The sequence below is a fragment of the Sciurus vulgaris genome, assembly GCF_902686455.1.
Source record: "Sciurus vulgaris genome assembly, chromosome: 3".
Lineage (NCBI taxonomy): Eukaryota > Metazoa > Chordata > Mammalia > Rodentia > Sciuridae > Sciurus > Sciurus vulgaris.
The window spans coordinates 14,488,608-14,506,810 of record NC_136463.1 but is presented as its reverse complement, the minus strand read 5'-3'; the positions used below and the strand labels follow the sequence as shown (position 1 = coordinate 14,506,810).

Genomic DNA, 18,203 nt, shown 5'->3' with positions numbered 1-18,203 from the left:
TACTTCCAATGAAGATGTCAAGTGAAAAAAGAAGGATATAAACTTTATGCAAACCAAGAAGATGACCACACTCTGAAAACATTCAGAGAAAAGAATCACATGAGCAATACCCCAGAAGGATGCGAGTGATTTGGTTGGAATGTGGGATGAGTGATTCCTCCCACTCTCCTGCCACCCCCGCAACCTTTCGCTGAAATGATGATATCGGCGTCATTATCGAATTTTCACTTTTTAATATGGCAGCTGTCCCTATGTGTTTTTCTCCTCTGCCTCAAGATTGCATGAAAATGATAGTCAAGAAATGAAAAAGATTACCAACCCACAAGTACAAAAAAAAAAAAAAAAAAAAAAAAAAAACAAAAAAAAAAAAGAAAGGAAGAAAAGATCTCATGGTTGGAAAATTCCAATATGTTTTCAGGAGACAGGGAGCTGATGGAAGAGTGGGAACAGCTACCACAGAACTGTGAAGGAAGCAACCAGGAGGACAGGGTGGGGTGGTGATTACAGTCAAGCATGTCACTTGTGGACAGGACTCCAGACTCCTCCTGGGCGACATCGCTGACTCACTGTGTGTGCCCTCGGGCCAAGACGCTGAGAGTGTTCCTGCCTCTTTTCTCCCAACTGAACAAGGGACACTGTGTTCAACTTTTCTAGCTTCCACTTGGAGCCGGCGGGAGAGTTAATTACTGTTTGAGAAGGTATGTGAGCTGCGGAACAAAAGCCCCCCCCAGGCTGGAGGAGGGTTTTTACCAGTGAAGTAACTCTTTAAACCCTGTGGGGCTGTCCTGCACCGGGAGACCAGCTCTCAGGTGCAGGGCTGGGGGCTGCAGGTGCAGCCTCGGGCAGGCTTTGGCCAAATGTCCTTGTCAGGCAGGGAGGGCCAATTGGGAAGACCAGAACGGTGGCGAGAGGACCAGCCAAGATTCCAGCCCAGGCACTTCCTCCAGAGCTGGTGACACAGCCTCCTTTGTCCCCTACCCAGGAACCCATTCCTCTCCAGATCTGGAGCCCTGTCTTCAGGTCTCATCGTGTCCCTTGCTGTTCTCTTTTGCTCCTGCCTATAAAGACAAGTCCAGAGTCTACATCTGGGAGCGGCAGTGCCCTAGAGTGGCTGCTCTGAATAAACAGGTGGTGTTGGCATACACACGGGCTCAGAAGGGACACACAATCTCTCACTCACACCAGGACCTGATTTTCAGGAACTTGTTGGTAGGCTTGGATCCAGGCTTATTTCTATGGATGGGAAACCAAATGGGGCTAAAAACATTCCTTCATTCAATTGATCGTACTCATTCCTTCTTTGAGAGAATGAATTTCTAAAGCCTAGAAATAAATGTAGCTTTCAAGTTCACAATAGCCATGTATTGAAAATCCACTCTAGCTCTGTCCCCATCCACGACCATAAGAAAATATGAAGATATATAACCTCTAGGGCTGGAGGTGCAGCTCAGTTGTAGAACATATGCTTAACATGCTCAAAGATCTAGGTTCAATCTCCAATACCAAAAGAAAAAAACATATACCTCAGAGCTAGCTAGACTATTTATACTCCTTTTAAAGACTCAAGCTTTCTTTTCTCCATGAGAGCAGGAATCACATCTGTCTTATTTACTGCTATTTCTTTCATTCAGTCATCCAGGAACTATTTAGTGAGCACCTCTTCTGTGCCAGACCTGATTCAGGCACTGGGCTATATCAGGGAACAAAAACAGAGCAGCAGTTGGGCACAGGGGCACGCACCTGTAATCCTAGCAGCTTGGGAGGCTGAGGCAGGAGGATTGCAAGTTCAAAGCCAGCCTCAGCAAAATCAGAGGTGCTAAGCCACTCAGTGAAACCCTGTCTTGAAATAAAATACAAAATAGGGCTGGGAATGTGGCTCAGTGACTGAGTACCCCTGTGTTTAATCCCTGGCACCCCCCCCATCAAAAAAATCTATATCTATATATCTATATACATCTACATATATATAACAGAGTAGCTATTTTCATGGACCTTAGATTCTAATAAGAGACAGACAAGAAATAAATGAATAAATAAATTTAGAATATATAAAATGATGATAAATGCTTAGGAAAAATAAAGAAGGGCCCTTCTGGGCTGGGGAGATAGCTCAGTCAGTAGAGTGCTTGCCTTGCAAGCACAAGGCCCTGGGTTCGATCCCCAGCACCACAAAAAAAAAAAAAAAAAAAGAAAGAAGGGTCCTTCTTCCATGTGAGGATGTGGTAAGAAGGTGCCATCTATGAAGCAGAAAGCTGCTATCACCAGACACCAAATCAGCTGCACCTTGTTCTTGGGTTTCCCAGCCTTCAGAACTGTAAGCAATACATTTCTACTGTGCTATATGGTTAGAGTGTGTCCCCCAGGGTTTCATGTGTTAGGAGCTTGATCCCCAGTATGGTGATAATAAGAAGTTAATAAGACCTTTAAGAGGTGGAGCATAGGCTGGAGATGTGGCTCAGTCTAGCATGCAGGAGGCCCTGGGTTCAATCCCCAGCACTGCCAAAAAAAATAAATAAATAAATTAAGAGGTAGAGCCTAGTGGGAGGTGGTTGTTGTTGGTCTTTTCCTGACTCTAGTTTCTGGCTTCGTGCCATGTGATCTCTCCCTCTGGCACATGATCCCACCATGATGCCACCCACTTCTGGTCCTTGACAGAAACTAAACCAATGGGGCTATATATTCTTGACCTTTCAGATAAAACTATGAGCTGAAACATCTTTTCTTCATAAGTATTCAGTTTCAAGTATTTTATTATAGTAATAGAAAACTGACTAGTTGTTTACAACTTTTTATAAAAATAGAAGAAAAAGAAAAAATAAGGGGACAATAGTGAAGAAAGAGGTTATTTCACATAGGTTAGTTAGGGAGACTTCCCTAATTAGGGGAACGTCAAGGAGAGACTTGAATTAGGCGAGGGAGTGGACATCTGGAATAAGATAGAACTGTAAATGCAAAGTCCTCAAGGGAGGAACAACCAGGGGGGTATGTTGGAGAAGAGCAATGAGAAAAGCGTCACAAGAGCAGAGTGAGAAAAGTTGGGGTGCGACCAGAAATGGAGGTTGGGAAGAGGGTGTGACAATATGGTGGAGGGCCTTTTAGATAAGGGCTGTGTTTATGGAAATACAATGCATGCAGAGAAAGTCCTTGTACAATTCACAAATTCTTACCAAATGGACCCACCTGTTTAAACCACCTTCTACACTCCACTACAGAGCCTTCCCAGTGACCCTGAAGCCTTCCCCTTCCTTCCTCTCTCCTTGCCTACCCACTGGCCAAGGACAGACACCATTACAACTTCCATCACTGCAGACCAGCTTTGCCTGCTCTGAACTTTGCACAAACAGAATCACACAGCTTTACCCTTTGGTATCTGGCTTTATTTGCTCAATGATATGTTCATGAAATTTGTCCCTGCTGTGAATAGCCATGGTTTGTTTTCATGTCATGTAGTATTATATTGTATAAATATATCACAATTTATCCATTCTTCCATTGGTTAGCAGTTGGACTGTCTCCAATTTGGGGACTATTTTAAATAATGCCACTATGAGCATTGTCATTTGGATCTCCTGTGACACATGAGTGTGACTTGCAGCTGAGTAGACTTTCAGGAGTGGGATTATGAGGTTTATGTCTTGCTTCAGTAACACTACCAAACTGTCTTCAGACTGTTTTTTTAGCTTGAGTGAAAAGAGCAATAATTTAAAGGTTTGAAATGGAGAAATCACATCATTTGACTTACCTCATTTAAAAAATCACATACTGGAAATTTTAAAAGATTACATTTTCAAAACACTTACCATAGGAAATAAAATCCACACTGAAGCTGGCAAGGTGGCACAAGCTTGTAATCCCAGAGGCTCAGAGGGCTGAGGCAGGAGGATTGCAAGTTCAAAATGAGCCTCAGCAACTTAGCGAGGCCCTGAACAACTTATTGAGACCCTGCAAAAAATAAAATAAAATAAAAGGGCTAGAGGTGTGGCTAGTAGGTTAGTACCCCTGGGTTCAATTCCTAGTAACAAAAACAACAACAACAACAAAAAATCTGAACAGAAAGGATAATTCCAAATTTATATCTCCCCCCAAGGACCTTTCCTCTGAACTCAGATCTGTGTCTCCAAAGTCTACCTGATAATTCACAAGATTGCATAATGAGCATCTCAAATTTTCCAAAGCCACAGCTTCTGCCATTCTGCCCTGGTTCAGTTCTTCCTATAGAATTTCTCATCTTGACTAACAGCAGCTCCCTCTCTCCAATTACTTGGACTGTAAACACAGGTGTTTTGTCTCCTTGTATGTTCTCATACCCACACTTGGCCTACCAGCGGATGCTGTGAGCGCTGTCTTCAGAATACTCCAGAACCACTGCCCATCAGTGCCCCTGCCCCACCAGTCCACACTTTCATCCTCTCTTCCTTAGACTGTTGGAGTCCCCTCCTAAGGGGTCTCCCCGTTTGCACATCCTGCGCTCACCCTCTTCAGGCTACTATCGCTGTTCCCAGTGATCCTGTTAAAACATAAGTTGCAGACATAAGTTGTATACAGTTACTTCTCTGTTAAAACCCAGTAGCTTCCCATATCATGATAGGGCAATCATGACAGGAAGCTGCTCCTTTTAACCTCTGATTTTAACTCCTCTGACTCTCCTGCCTCGCTCCACTCCAACCACACTGGCCTTTCTCCTGTTCATCAACCTATTAGGACCTTGGAACTTGCTCTTTTCCTGTGCGTAGAATCCTCTAGCCCCCAGCTAACTGCCAGCTCTATCCCTGGCCTCCTCCCAGCCTTTACTCAAAATTCAATTTCCCAGCCACTTTGTTTAATTTAAATTCACCCTTCCCCAGGACCCCGCATTTGTATTTGCTTTCCCAGCTTTGTTCTCTCTGCTTAACATTTATCACTCTCTTAACGTGCTATAATTTTTCATATTTTTATCTTGTTTATCAGCTGTCCATCCCGGTGGAACATAATTGCCATGAGGACATTGATTTCTATGTCTTGTTTACCACTGTGTCTCAGCATCTAGAACAGGGCTTGGCACATAGTAGGCACTCAATAAATATTTATTGAATGAATGAATGAATGGATCCTCGCCCTAGATCCTTTTCTGATTACCTGTGCCTGAGAAGCTGGTGACGAATCAGGGGTGGTTTCTGAGCACCTCTGATAAGTTGGAGTTGCCAAGGGAAACAAGCTCCTTCTCTACTCTCCTTCCTGGGAAAAGCGGAGATGCTGATCGATATCTCCAACTGGAAAGGAAGATGGGATCAGGTACTAGAAATAAGAGGAAGGATGTCTCCGCCCGTCTGTTCAGAGGCTGTGATCTGCCTGGCAGGCTGCCTGTTCCCAGAAACAGGATGTGTCCAGAGAGGAAGTGACTGCAGACGTGGGGCAGGAGAAAATGCCCTGTGCCTGAGACAGAACACTTGAGGCTAGTCATTCTGGAGTCTTCCAAGGGTCCATTCCTGGGGGATGAGTAAAATCCGCTCCATGGTGCTGCAGTGACTCATTCTATATGGCAGAGAATCGTAGCCTCAAGACAGGACCAGCAGGTGCTTCCTCCTCTGGGACACCCAGCTGAGCTGACGGGAGGCTGAAGGGGAGAAGATGCCATGCCAACCCTGTGACAGCGAGACGGTTGGTACCGCAGGCTTGCTCCCATGCCAGCACCTTCCCAGGGATAGAGGGTGAGGAAGCATACCCTTGGCAAAGCCGCGGGTGTTGGTGCTGCTTCTGCCGCAGTGGGGAGAAATGACCGAGTCCTGAGTGAGAAAGGAACACCTGCATTTAAGGTCTGAAGGACACATCCACGGAAGTAGCTTTGAGGCAAGACGTTTTACTTATCTAGTCTTCCTCTACTTGAGGTCAGAGATAGACAGTCTAGAAAGCAATTGCCTGGGGGTCTCTTAGGAAACCTGCTTTTTGTACCCTCCCCAGGAGTGGAGAAAGAAGCAAGCTTGTCCCTACCCAGCCTTGGAACTGGGTGCTCAGCATCCCCACAGAGGGAACCTCCCAACCTTAGTGAGATGGTCCAGAGACTGTGGCCTGAAGTCTTATTTTGCAGCCCAAAGCAAGAAAAATCTATAGACCTTTCGTAGTAGTTCTGACTTGGCGGGCTCTAAAATTTGGGTTTGGCTTTTTGACCAAAGGGCACTAATGTCATAAAACCCATATCAGAAAACTTGGTGCAAAACAATGTGACCGTTTAAGGAAAGACCTGCAAACACAGTGCTCAGCATGGAAACAGGCAGCAACATCAATTCAAGTTTCCAGAAGAGCAGAAAAACCACTCTGCATAAACCACAGAGATCTACAGACAAAGCTCTGGGCCTTGTGTTTATAGTAAAATGGAGTGGGCAGCTCAAAGCTTGGAATGTTATTATGAGTGTTAAAATAATGCTAATAAAAGCTGCAGTATTTTTTTTCTCCCTCTCTGAAAATCAAAACAAGCATCTTTAAGTTTGTTCTCTGATAAAAGCTTAAAGATAATAGGAGGCATCATTCTGGCATGTGGCTTCTAACTTATTTATTTACTGAACAGCTCATACATTAATAATTGCAAAGCATTCTACAGCCTGCTTGTCTTGCTTGAGCAATTAATTGTGAACATCTTTTCATGGCAGGATACATCTGTACCCTTCTGTGTGCTTCCTGTAAACTAAGAAAGTAGGAGTTTTCCTCCATGGAAGAGATGGAGCAATCCTAGGAGATGGCCTGGAGGTGGCTTTGACCATAGAGATCTCTGGGCCCCAAAGCATGCATCCATTCTTTCTCTAGTCCTCAATAAACAATCCATGACAAGGAGCTCACTGCCTGTGTCCCTCCTCATCTTTAGCACAAACTGGTCCACCTTCCAGGCGACCCACTCCTTTTGGCTATCTTGAGTTCCTTCTCTCCCTACAATTTCCTCACATTGCCCCAACCTCAGATTTTCCTTTCTAGAACCTGGAGGTGAAAGCGAAGCAGCTACCATCCCAGTTTGCCTGAGACTTGGGTCTGCCAGGGTGTGGTACTTTGACTTTGAAAACCAGGATGGTCCCAGGAAAACCAGAACAATTGAACGCTCTAGTCCAAGAATTGGGGTGCATGGTCAGTCCTAAATGAATTGCTGGAGAGCACTTCTTCACAGTTCTACCAAGGTCAGGTTGGAATTTTCTAGAATGTACACTTAGGTCTCACGCCCACTGCAGAGACAATTGCTAGAACAGGAAATGGGTATGAGGGAGGTAGTTAAGAACCATCTACCCAGGTCAAGCCAGCTGAGAACACGGACCACTTCCCATTCCCATTCTGGGGCCTTCACGTGCCCCAAACCACCCTCTACCTCTCCCTAGTTTCTCCAATTTGTCTTCACATTAAGGGCTTCCCAGATCCCTCTCCTGTGGGATCAGGGAGAGGCTCACCCTGGGAGGAGACCTGAGGCTTTACTTCCACCTGAGCACCAATATCCTTGAAGAAGTGAATCTGGGAACAAGACAGTCACCCAGAGAGAAGCTGTGAATGATGGACAGCCCTTCGAGGGCAAAAACCACAGTCCCCGCTCCACTGCTGTGGGAGACACCGTCCAGGGACCAGCAGAGACAGGCAACCAGGATCAACTAGTGTTTAAACAATATGTCAGTAACACTTTCAAAGAATTAGCTCCATTTGTTATAATTCAGCCTCCCAACACACTATTTTCCTTGTGTTTTTAGGTATTCTTTGGCACATTTATGGTATTTTATTTTTCATTTGACAATTGGACCCATTAATTTCAATGCAAAGGTATTTCACCTGAAAATATAATGAGCAAATTATTTGAAAGTGTCAGTAGTGTACACTTATAAAAATACATGAGATAGGGCGCGGTGGCACATGCCTGTAATCCCAGTGGGTTGGGAGGCTGAGAAAGGAGGATCGAGAGTTCAAAGCCAGCCTCAGCAAAAGCAAGGCCCTAAGCAACTCAGTGAGACCCTATCTCTAAATAAAATACAAAATAGGGCTGGGGGTGCGGCTCAGTGGTCAAGTGCCCCTGAGTTCAATCCCTGCACCCTGCCAAAGAAAATACATGATTGAGGACCTGGTAATGTAGTGCAGTGATAGAGGGGGTACTTAGCATGCATGAGGCTTTGGTTCAATATACAGTACAAACACACACACACACACACACACACACACACACACACCAAAGTTGAATAAATGAGGGGACAAACTCTCCTCACTTCTCCATGCAGAAGTATTCCAAATAATTTCCATAGGCGTTCCACTCTCAAGGAGGTTGATCATAACTCTGCACTTCTGAAGTGTGGGTTGTTTGTAGTGACTTCCATCCAGAGAGTACAGGATGGAAAGAGGCAGGGGGAAGTGGAGAGACCTAACAAACCTACCTCAGTCAGGTAACTAAAAAAGAGCTTGTCCAATGGCTCCTGACTTTGCAGACGCCGCAAGCTGTTGAAACAGAAAGGTCTCTCTTAGCTCTGTAGTCGACCCGCTCTGAGTTCCAGTCCTGTGTCGGTGTGCTCTCGGGCAGCCACAACCTCACCAAGCCTCAGTTTCTCCATCTGTAAGGGAGAAGAGGAGCAGAATGCAGTGCCCTATGCATGGCTCGCAGCAATAGCGAGTGCTGGAGAAATTTCTGAAGGTGGCCCTGAGGTGCTAGAGCAGGGGCGGGAGAGTTCTGTGGTCACCAATCCCCCACCTGGGCAGTTCCCCTCTTCCTCCAACATCCATCCATTCATTCGTTTTTTGCTAAAGACAGCAAGGTCAAGGGTCTTTTGGACCCCGTAGGTCAGTTTGGTTAGGGGCTGTTTTGCACAAAGCTTTGCCGGCTCACTTTATGAGACCCGGAGGGCACACTTTATAGAACACAATGTTCATACCAGTGTCTCTAACCACAAACCCCAAGAGTCTGAATGTTGAGACACTCAGGAAGTCTAAAGGATCCTCTCATCTTCAGAGGCCCAACCCAGCTCACGGCAATGGCATGCATCAAAGGCAGGAAGTCCCTGACAAGTCTGTCACATTAGCCACCAGACACTGGCTACCTTTGTGTGGCTGCACAAGAGGCTGAGCTCTCAGGGAGGGGCGAGGGCGTCTGGGGCCTTCACCGTCAGGGTGGAACCCAAGCCTGAGAAGAGAGGCCTGAGCTCCCACCACAGGAAGCCTGGCTGCCCACTGCCCAAAGAAGGACCCACAGTTGGGCCTCAGCTCCCTTGTGGGATAAGTGGCATTTGAGTTCCCGTTTCCTTCCCTCTCTGTTTTTCTTTCCTCGTCTTTTTTCCCCCCACAGATTCCCTAAGGAAATATTAAGCATGTACTGCAAATCCTGGGGATAAGACCACAGGGAAACACGGAGAAGAGCAAGGGGGCAGCCTCCTTCCAAGATCTGACTTATCAGAGGTCTGAGACAGTCCTGGCTGACTTCGTGGCTCAGGGTGCCAGCTCCCTGTCTCAGGCCTCAGGGGGAAGGAGGACTCTAAAGGAAAACACAGGAATGGCTGCAGGGGGCAGGGGGTGGGGTCTGGCAGGTCACAGGGGTCTGACTTAGTCCTGATTGTCTGTGGGGATGTCCCTGCAGCTGATGGCCCCATGGGAGAAAAGAGGACACAGGTCTCTTGATTGACAGAAGAAGCATCTTTGGAGAAGGGAGATTAAATAACAGACCAACTATGAAGCCCTGCTGGCCGCTTAAAGACCATTTATGCTAAACCCACCTTGGTTTCAGGAACCCAGCTTGAGGTAGAAGCAAACCAGAAAATGCAAGGAAAGGAAGAACAGAAAGCAAGAAATGGAAGGGGAGGAAACTGAGGCAGAGAGACAAAAGGCATCCTAGGGACAGAGGGCGGCTCCCATTTGCAAATAGGAGCTCTGGGTTGCTAAACCCTGCTAGGACATTTAACTAGCATCCTCACAGTCTCTTACAAAGAAGGAAGTCCACCCTGGGCTCACAGCTGGGGATAAGCTAAATCAGGATTTGAACCCAGGACTGCCTGATCCAACATCCAGGTTTTCAACACAACTCTATGCTTCGCCAGTCATTGCCTCAGAGCTGCAGGCTGCCCACCTTAGCGTTGCACTTGACCATGGCTGTTTTTCTTTGCTCATATTTTTCAAAATACCATGTAAGACAAAATCTTAAGTGATACAGTTAAGACCCAGGACTGTGAAAATGATGATAAGACAATAATAAGACTATAACACTAAAGTTAAACCCAGAAGTGCTGACATGGTAGAGGAAGTGGGTTTGGCTGCGCGAGAACCCAAACCAAGATGTCTCAACAAAGCGACATGTCTGTCTCTGTTTTAGCAGTTCTTAGCTGCTAGGGATCCGGGCTCTTTTTATCTTATTACCTCTCTTTCCAAGGGTGTAGTTCAAGCGATCACCCCAGCAAGGGCACATTCCAGACAGCAGAAAGGGGAGAAAATGGAGGAGAGGCACCCGTTTCCTTTAAGGGCATAGCCCGGAGTCCACCATCATTTCTGCTCATATGTTACAGACTAGAACCCAGTCATGGTACCTACATCCAGGGACCGATGGATTACAGGTGAGCCTGAGACGGTGCTCCCCTCGGCCTTAGTGGCAAGCCTGGCTCATGTCCCCAGCACAGCCTTCACAGATGACCTGTTCTATGTGCAGTTGGGTTCCACTTAACATCCTCATGGTATGGGGGGTGGGGCAGAAATGACTTTCAAGGATAGAGTGTTAGGACAGAACGCATCAGCCTTCACAGAAAGAAGAATCATTAATGCGAGGACCTTTCTCCCCAGACTCTTTGCACCTTGGGCAAACTTTTCATTAGATGGCTAGGAAAATAACAGAGATTTTAAAATCCTAAAAAATATATTTATAAACCTAAACAATCCTAATAAGCATATGTAAAATGAATTTATGGGGCAATAAAAATGATCTAGTAATATTTATCTCAGAAATCCAAGGATTATTAAACATCAAAAATTATAATGATAATAATAGCTCGTCTAGCTGGCATGGTAGCGCACACCTTTAACCCCAGCAACATGGGAGGCTGAGGCTGGAGAATCACAAGCTCAAGGCTAGCCTCAGCAACTTAGTGAGACCTGGCTTAAAATGAAAACTACAAAGGGGTGGAGATGTGGCTGGGTGGAGGAGCCCTGGTTTAGCATGTGCAAGACCCTGGGTTTTGCCATACTGCAAACTAGTAACAACTTTAATTATAGAGGCTTCACTAGACATCTTGCCCAGCAAGTTTCAGGTTGAGATATTGAAAATTCTCTGGAATACCAAGTGTTAAAGGAAGGGATCTGAAAGGTCAAAGATATGAGAATATTTAAATGGATCAACTATATATGACCTCTCAGTCATCCCTACCCATTTCTCCCTTCTTCTACTGTCAAGGCCTGAAGGACATTCCCTTTATCAAGACTTCAAAAAACACGTTGTGACAAGGACACCAGTACCTTTCAGCTCTGGGGGGACTGACACTGTGGGCTGGAGACGAAGCTGGGGATGTGGCAAAGAAATTGGCAACCTTGATCTCGAGAAGAATATCCAAATTCCAGAAGGGTAGATACCAGGTGGGTGCCTGTCAGACACCAGGTGGCACAGTTAATAAATGACAGGGAGCATATGCAGACTTCTCTGTGTCATAGGGATCTGGGGTGATGGCCAAGTGATCACAGGGATCCTAGGAAGCACCTACTAAGATGCAACTTAGGCTGGGTTGTGGCTCAGTGGTACAGCACCTGCCTAGCATGTGTGAGGCACTGGGTTCTCAGCATCATATAAAAATAAATAAAATATGGGCCGGAGACATAGCTCAGTTGGTAGAGTGCCTGCCTTGAGTGCACAAGACCCTGGGTTCAATCCCCAGCACCACAAGAAAAATAAATAAATAAATAAACAAATAAATAAATAATTAAAATAAAGGTCCATCAACAACTAAAAAAAAAAAAAAGATATGACTTAACAAGTAAGGAGGAAACATTGCAGGTCTGCTCGGCAGAAATCAAACTTGATCCCATATGGGGATTATGGCCTCCTCTGCAGCTCTCAGACCTACCAGCTCAGAGGCCCATGACCCATTGACTGAGGGGGAGGCCAAGACCCACTGAGAAGGGTCTGCAATGCTCTGAGGCATAACAGCATATCTCACCCCCAGCCCTCTGTACTGGATAGCTGTACAAAATAAATATCTAGACCTTCTAGGGTTCTTAGATATTACCTCTGAATTGACATTTCCTGTGACTCGAAACACCACTGTAGATTACTGATGGGAACTAGAGTTTTTGGAGAGCAGGAGTAAGTAGAATCTGAGGCAAGGCAAGACTCCTGTGGTTGCTTAAAAAAAAAAAATAACAGACATGCACCTAGTGTATAGTGCAGTAGGCAGAGGATGCCACCCCAGAGGTCCACTTCCCAATCCCAGGACCTGCGCATACACTGTGTGATGTGGCAAAGGGGAACTCAGGTTGCAGATGGAATTCAATTGGCTAATCAGATTATCTTAAAATAGGGAGATTATCTTGGATCATGTGGTCCACTGTGATCACAAGTGTCCTAAAATGTGGAAGAGAGAGGCGGGAGCAATCTCGGGGTGGTACGATGTGAGGGACTCAAACAAACAAGCCTGGCTTTGAAGATGGAGGAAGGAGCCATGAACCGAGAAACGTGTGCAGCCCTGGAGAGCTGGAGAGGGCATGAAAATGCTTCCTCCCCTCCAGCCTCTGAAATCATGGGCTGTCGGTACCATGATTTCGGCTCAGTGAGAACAACTTCAGACTTCTGACCTCCTTAACTGTAAGGCAATAAATGTGTTGTGTTAAGCCACTAAGTCTAGGGACTGAACCTGGGGCCTCGCACATGCTAGGTGAGTGCTCTATCACTGAGCTACCTCCCCGGCCCTAGGATATTGACACACTTCGTAAAGGGCAGAATCCCCGTGATGGTGCTCAGAGAGAGGATGTGATGGTGGGAATGGTCAAACAGGAGGCCTGAATCTTCTCCCACCCCAAATGTCCTGCCAGGACAGCAAGTCAAAAACAGCACCAAACTCATGGGAAACCGCAGTATTTCATGCCACCATCAAACCCCTGAAAGAGGCAGGGACAGCTGCTCCCATCTCTTGCCCATATAATGTGCCTATTTGAATGATTTAAGCCACAGAAAATGTCAAGTGATGACCCCAGACTTAATCAGGTCTCAGCTGTGCCAATCATAGCTACAATTCTAGGGACTAACATACAACTACTCACCAGAAAACAGTTTGGCCTGTGCCATCGGTAAAGAAATCAGAAGAAGGAGCCAATACAGATGATCTTTGCTGTTTTGCCTTAAGGATCTGTCCACTTCCATTTCTTCCATCACATTCTAGTCCAGAAGACTTTGCTCATCCCAATAGCCCCCAGAATACCACGTTGGTCCACTGCATTGATGAGTTGTAAGTAATAATCACCTTACATATCTCAATAAGCCACACGTGTGCTAGAAGGTGGGCAAAAAATCCCACAGATTTTCAAAGTCTGTCTCCTTGTGAAGTTTTACGGTCCAGCAGTCTGGCGAATACCAGAACATTCCTTCTAAGGTAAGAGACAAATTCTTGCACCTTGTACTGCTCACCCTGAAGAAAAAGCCACAACCCTGGTGAGTTTTGGAATTGACAATATTACATGGGGACATGCTACTCTGGGTGACCTGCAAAGTCAATGCAGCCAGAAACATCTCTGGCCTACAGAGAGGCTCTATGAAGTGTTGGCAAGCCCCGCCAGGAGGACAGACTAGTGAAAGGTCATGCCCTTTTTTTATTTTTATTTTTTTAACCAATAAACTACTCTTCCTTTGAAAAGCAGCCCCTGGTTTGCTCCTGGGCCCAGGTAAGGTGTGAACACCTGGTCGTGATCAAGTGACAAGCATGGCAGAACTCCATTTCAAAGTGCAAGTGGTATATCCCGCCTGGGAGGATCTGGAAGGCACAAGTAAACCGACTGAGCAGGTGACAAGGAGCTCCTGTTGCTTCATCACCTCTCCCTCAACCCACACTGTGGGCTCGTGGAAATTTCTTTATGAGTTTGTAGAGAAGGAAGAAGAACTGGCAGCCTGGCTTTTGGAGAAATCAGTATTAAGACTAACATCACTAAGATTCCATCTCACCCCAATTAGAATGGCTATTATCAAGAATACAAGCAACAACAGGTGTTGGCGAGGATGTGGGGAGAAAGGTACACTCATACATTGCTGGTGGGACTGCAAATTAGTGCAGCCACTCTGGAAAGCAGTGTGGAGATTCCTTAGAAAACTTGGAATGGAACCACCATTTGACCCACCTATCCCACTCCTTGGCCTATATCCAAAGGACTTAAAATCAGCATACTACAGAGATACAGCCACATCAATGTTCATAGCTGCTCGATTCACCATAGCCAGACTGTGGAACCAACCTAGATGTCCTTCAATTGATGAATGGATAAAGAAACTGTGGTGTGTATATATATATATATACACACAATGGAATATTACTCAGCCATAAAGAATGATAAAATTATGGCATTTGCAGGTAAATGGATGAAATTGGAGAATATCATGCTAAGTGAGACAAGCCAATCTCAAAAAGCCAAAGGATGAATGATATCGCTAATAAGTGGATGATGATACATAATGGGGGGAGGGAAGGGTTAGTGTTAGGGTTAGAGTTAGGGTTAGGGAGGGGGGCAAGAATGGAGGAAGGAAGGACTGTATAGAGGGAAAAGAGGGGTGGGAGGGGTAGGGGGAAGGGAAAAAATAACAATGAATCAAACAACATTACTCTATGTAAATTTATGATTACACAAATGGTATGCCTTTACGCCATGTACAAACAGAGGAACAACATGTATCCCATTTGTTTACAATTTAAAAAAAAAAAAGACTAACATCAACTGGAAGCAGATGACCGTGACACTACATCCCACTCGGGCATGGCCCTGAATGACACTGGTGAAAGGAAATCTTCCCAGAGGCAGAACTTTAGATCAAATAATTGGTCGTCCACTTCCACACTGATTCATTGGCAGCTCATGGGTTGGCTGACTGATTAGTGGCTTGGAAAGAACAAGACTGGAAAACTGGTAGCAGGGAAATTCTGGAGGTGAGACATATGGATGGATCCCTTGGACTGGGCCCGGGTGTGAAGACATTTGTGTATCAAATAAATGCCCAACCAAGAACACCCAGGCAGAGGAGGCTCTCTGTGATCAGGTGGCCAGGATGCCTCAGCTTGTGGATATCAGTTGGGTCCTTTTCCCAGGCACCCCCGTGCTTCCTCGATAGGTCATGGCACAAAGTGGCCATGGCAGCTGGGAGGGAGTCTGTGCATGAACTAGACCACACAGACTTCTGGCCTAGGCTGATGCAGCTACAGACACCGCTGAGGGCCCTTTCCACAAGCAGAGATCAACACTGCTACCTCGGTCTGACATTATTCCTGGGGTCTGGGGGTGGAGTGGAACTCTCCAGCCACCTGGTATCATTAATTACCAAGAATCCCTTCCTTCACGGACAGGGTTTAGCCTTGTCCTCACAGGAATACAGATTCCAGGTTCAGGTATGTCCCCTGCTTGCAGTGCTTCTGCCAACACCATTATTTGCAGATTTACCCATCACTCTATACTTCAGACAACATTATCTGCAACCAGGGAACACTTAATGCAAAAGAAGTAAGCAATAGGCTCACAACCACAGAAGACACTGGTCTTAGCTCATGTGCCACTCACTGCCCCAAAGCAGCTGACTCCGAAAGGGATGGAACAGCCTCCTGAACACACATTTGCATGGTTAATTAGGAGATGACACCCTTCAGGCTTGACGTGTTGGACTATAAGATGCAATTTATGTGGATAAGAAGCTGCCAATATTTGGAGTTGACCCATTCAAAACTAGAAAGTTCATGGGTCTAGGAAGCATAGGGTGGAGGTAGGGGTGGTCACTCTCACTCTTGCATCTAAGGACACACTTGAAGAATTCTTATTTTTCATCCCTGACCTTGAGTTTGGGGGTTTGGATGTTCTAATGCCTAAGGTGGGTGTTATGGTGCCAATCTGAGGTATCCCTTAAAAAGTCCTGTGTGACATGATGCAAGAAAGTTTAAAGGTGAAATGAGTGGGTCATGAGAGGCTTAACCTAATCCGTGCATGAATCCATTTGAATGGATTAACTGGTCGGTGACAGTAGGAAGGTGGGGGTATGGCTAGAGGAGGTGGGTCACTGGGGGCCTGTCTTTGGGGTATATATTTTATCCCTGGTGAATTGAACTGTCTCTCTCTGCTTCCTGGTGGCCATGTCCTGAGCTGCTTTCCTCCTTTACACCCTTCCACCATGATGTTCTGCCTCACCTTGGGCCCAGAGCAATGGAATTGGCCATATATGGACTGAAATCTCTGAAACTATGAGTATCAAATAATCTTTTCCTCCCCTAAAATTGTTCTTGTTAGACCTTTTGGTCACAGTGATGAAAAAGCTGACTAAAACAGTGTTGATTTTTTTCTACCCAAAACAGTCATGGTTCTGATGAATTGGAAGCTTGGACTTCCCCCTGGGCATTTGAGGATCCTCATGCCACTAACGCAGCAGGCAGAGAAGGGGATCCTTGTACTGACGGGTGGCCAATACTTGTTCTGGGAAAAAATTCTACTACATAATAAAGGAAGAGAAGGACCATGTCTGAAACCCAGGAGATCCATTGAGGTGATTCTCTGTTCTTCCATCCTCAAAAGTACTGTCAATGGAAACCCAATGAAGACTGAACCAAGGACTCCAATTTCCTCAAGCAAAGACTCCATCCCACCAAATCAGTAGAAGGTGAGGGGAACATGGAATGAGTGGCAGATGAATGCAACTCTGTTAGCGACTTGGGCCTCATGACCTGTTACCAAGTGTTATGGTTTGGATATGTGGTGTCTCCCAAAAGCTCACATGTGAGACAATCTAAGAACTTTGAGAGGTGAAACAATTAATTAGGAGAGCTACAACCTAATCAGTGGATTAATCCCTTAACCAAATGTTCTACAAGGAGTTCTGTCCACACAGCCTTCTGTGTCTAGATTCCAGGAACCACCCATCTCCTTGCCTCTTCGGGTCTGAAGCTACACATCCTGGGCTACTCAACAATAAAACCACACCTTACGGGGCCGGGGTCATGGCTCAGTGGTAGAGTCCTTTCCTAGCATGCGTGAGGCACTGGGTTTGATTCTCAGTACCACATATAAATAAATAAAAGGTCCATTTAAAAAGAAAAGCCATACCTTCGTAAACAATCCCCTTTTAAACACAAATCACCCATTTTGAGTGTCATCTGTTTCCAGATGGGACCCAAACCAATAACATAGCTATTATTTATAAAGCACATCTTATATGCTAGTCATCAGTATCAGAATTTTACTCTACCACCTCATTTAATCATCCCAAGAATCCCACAAGGTAACTACTGTTATTATTATATTTTGCATATAGGGAACAGAAGTACAGAACAGTGAAGTAACTTCCTCCAGAGCACACAGCTACTGATCCGTGGAATATGGATCTAGAATCTATGCTTGCAACCATTGCACTAAACTGCCTTCCTTCATGATCATGCTAGTTGCTGAGTGCATAGGTGTTAATGACCATTTTCTCTTCCTTTGGGTTGCCCAACATCTGAATTATCTTCCTGTGTGTCCAGGGTATAAGCCTAGGACCTGGGTGTGGCTCTTCAGAATCAGCCCTGTGCTATGTGGCCATGAGTAACTCCACTTCTGGAAGCTCAGGCATCAGTCTCCTGGGATAGCTGCCCCATGCTACTGGTGGAGTCTCCAGGGTTGAGTGATGGAGGAATTGGCTGTGGGAGCTGCAGCATTTTGAGTTCAAAGTGTTCCCTGCAATTCTGAGAGTTGCCACTTTCCTTTTAGGAATTGTTCTTCTACCTAAACCAGCTGAAGTTGACTCCCGTGGCCTATAACTCTGATTAACGCAGCTATACTGCCTGCCCCTCTCCCTCTTTCTTATACTGGGGGTTTGAAATCAGGGCTACACCCTGAGTCCTTTTTATTCAATTTTGAGACAAGGTTTTGGTAAGTTGCTGAGGAGTCTGACCTTGAAGTTGCAATCCTCCTACCTCAGCCTCTGGAGTCATGGGATTATAGGCACGTGGTTTCCATTTCTCTATTTTTAAGGTATTTCATAATAAAGAAAATTGATGATTAAAAAGGAAATATATATGATCTTCTTACTAAAAGCAGAA

General features: G+C 45.6%; 2 long non-coding RNA genes across 3 annotated transcripts in view; one reads left to right on the top strand and one right to left on the bottom strand.

Annotated features, from left to right (window-relative positions):
• Positions 1-18,203, top strand: part of LOC306656451 — a 561,410-nt gene that overhangs the window by 65,119 nt on the left and 478,088 nt on the right. The window lies entirely within an intron of this gene.
• LOC306656448 overlaps positions 4,098-18,203 on the bottom strand; it is a 31,884-nt gene continuing 17,778 nt past the window's right edge. Inside the window, exons 2-4 of one of the 2 annotated variants that reach the window (XR_013762512.1) lie at positions 8,367-8,540; positions 5,116-5,762; positions 4,098-4,507 (exon numbers count right to left, since the gene is read on the bottom strand). This is a non-coding gene — a long non-coding RNA (uncharacterized lncRNA). The remainder of the gene's footprint in view (positions 4,508-5,115; positions 5,763-8,366; positions 8,541-18,203) is intronic. The other variant, XR_013762513.1, reaches the window with a different exon arrangement.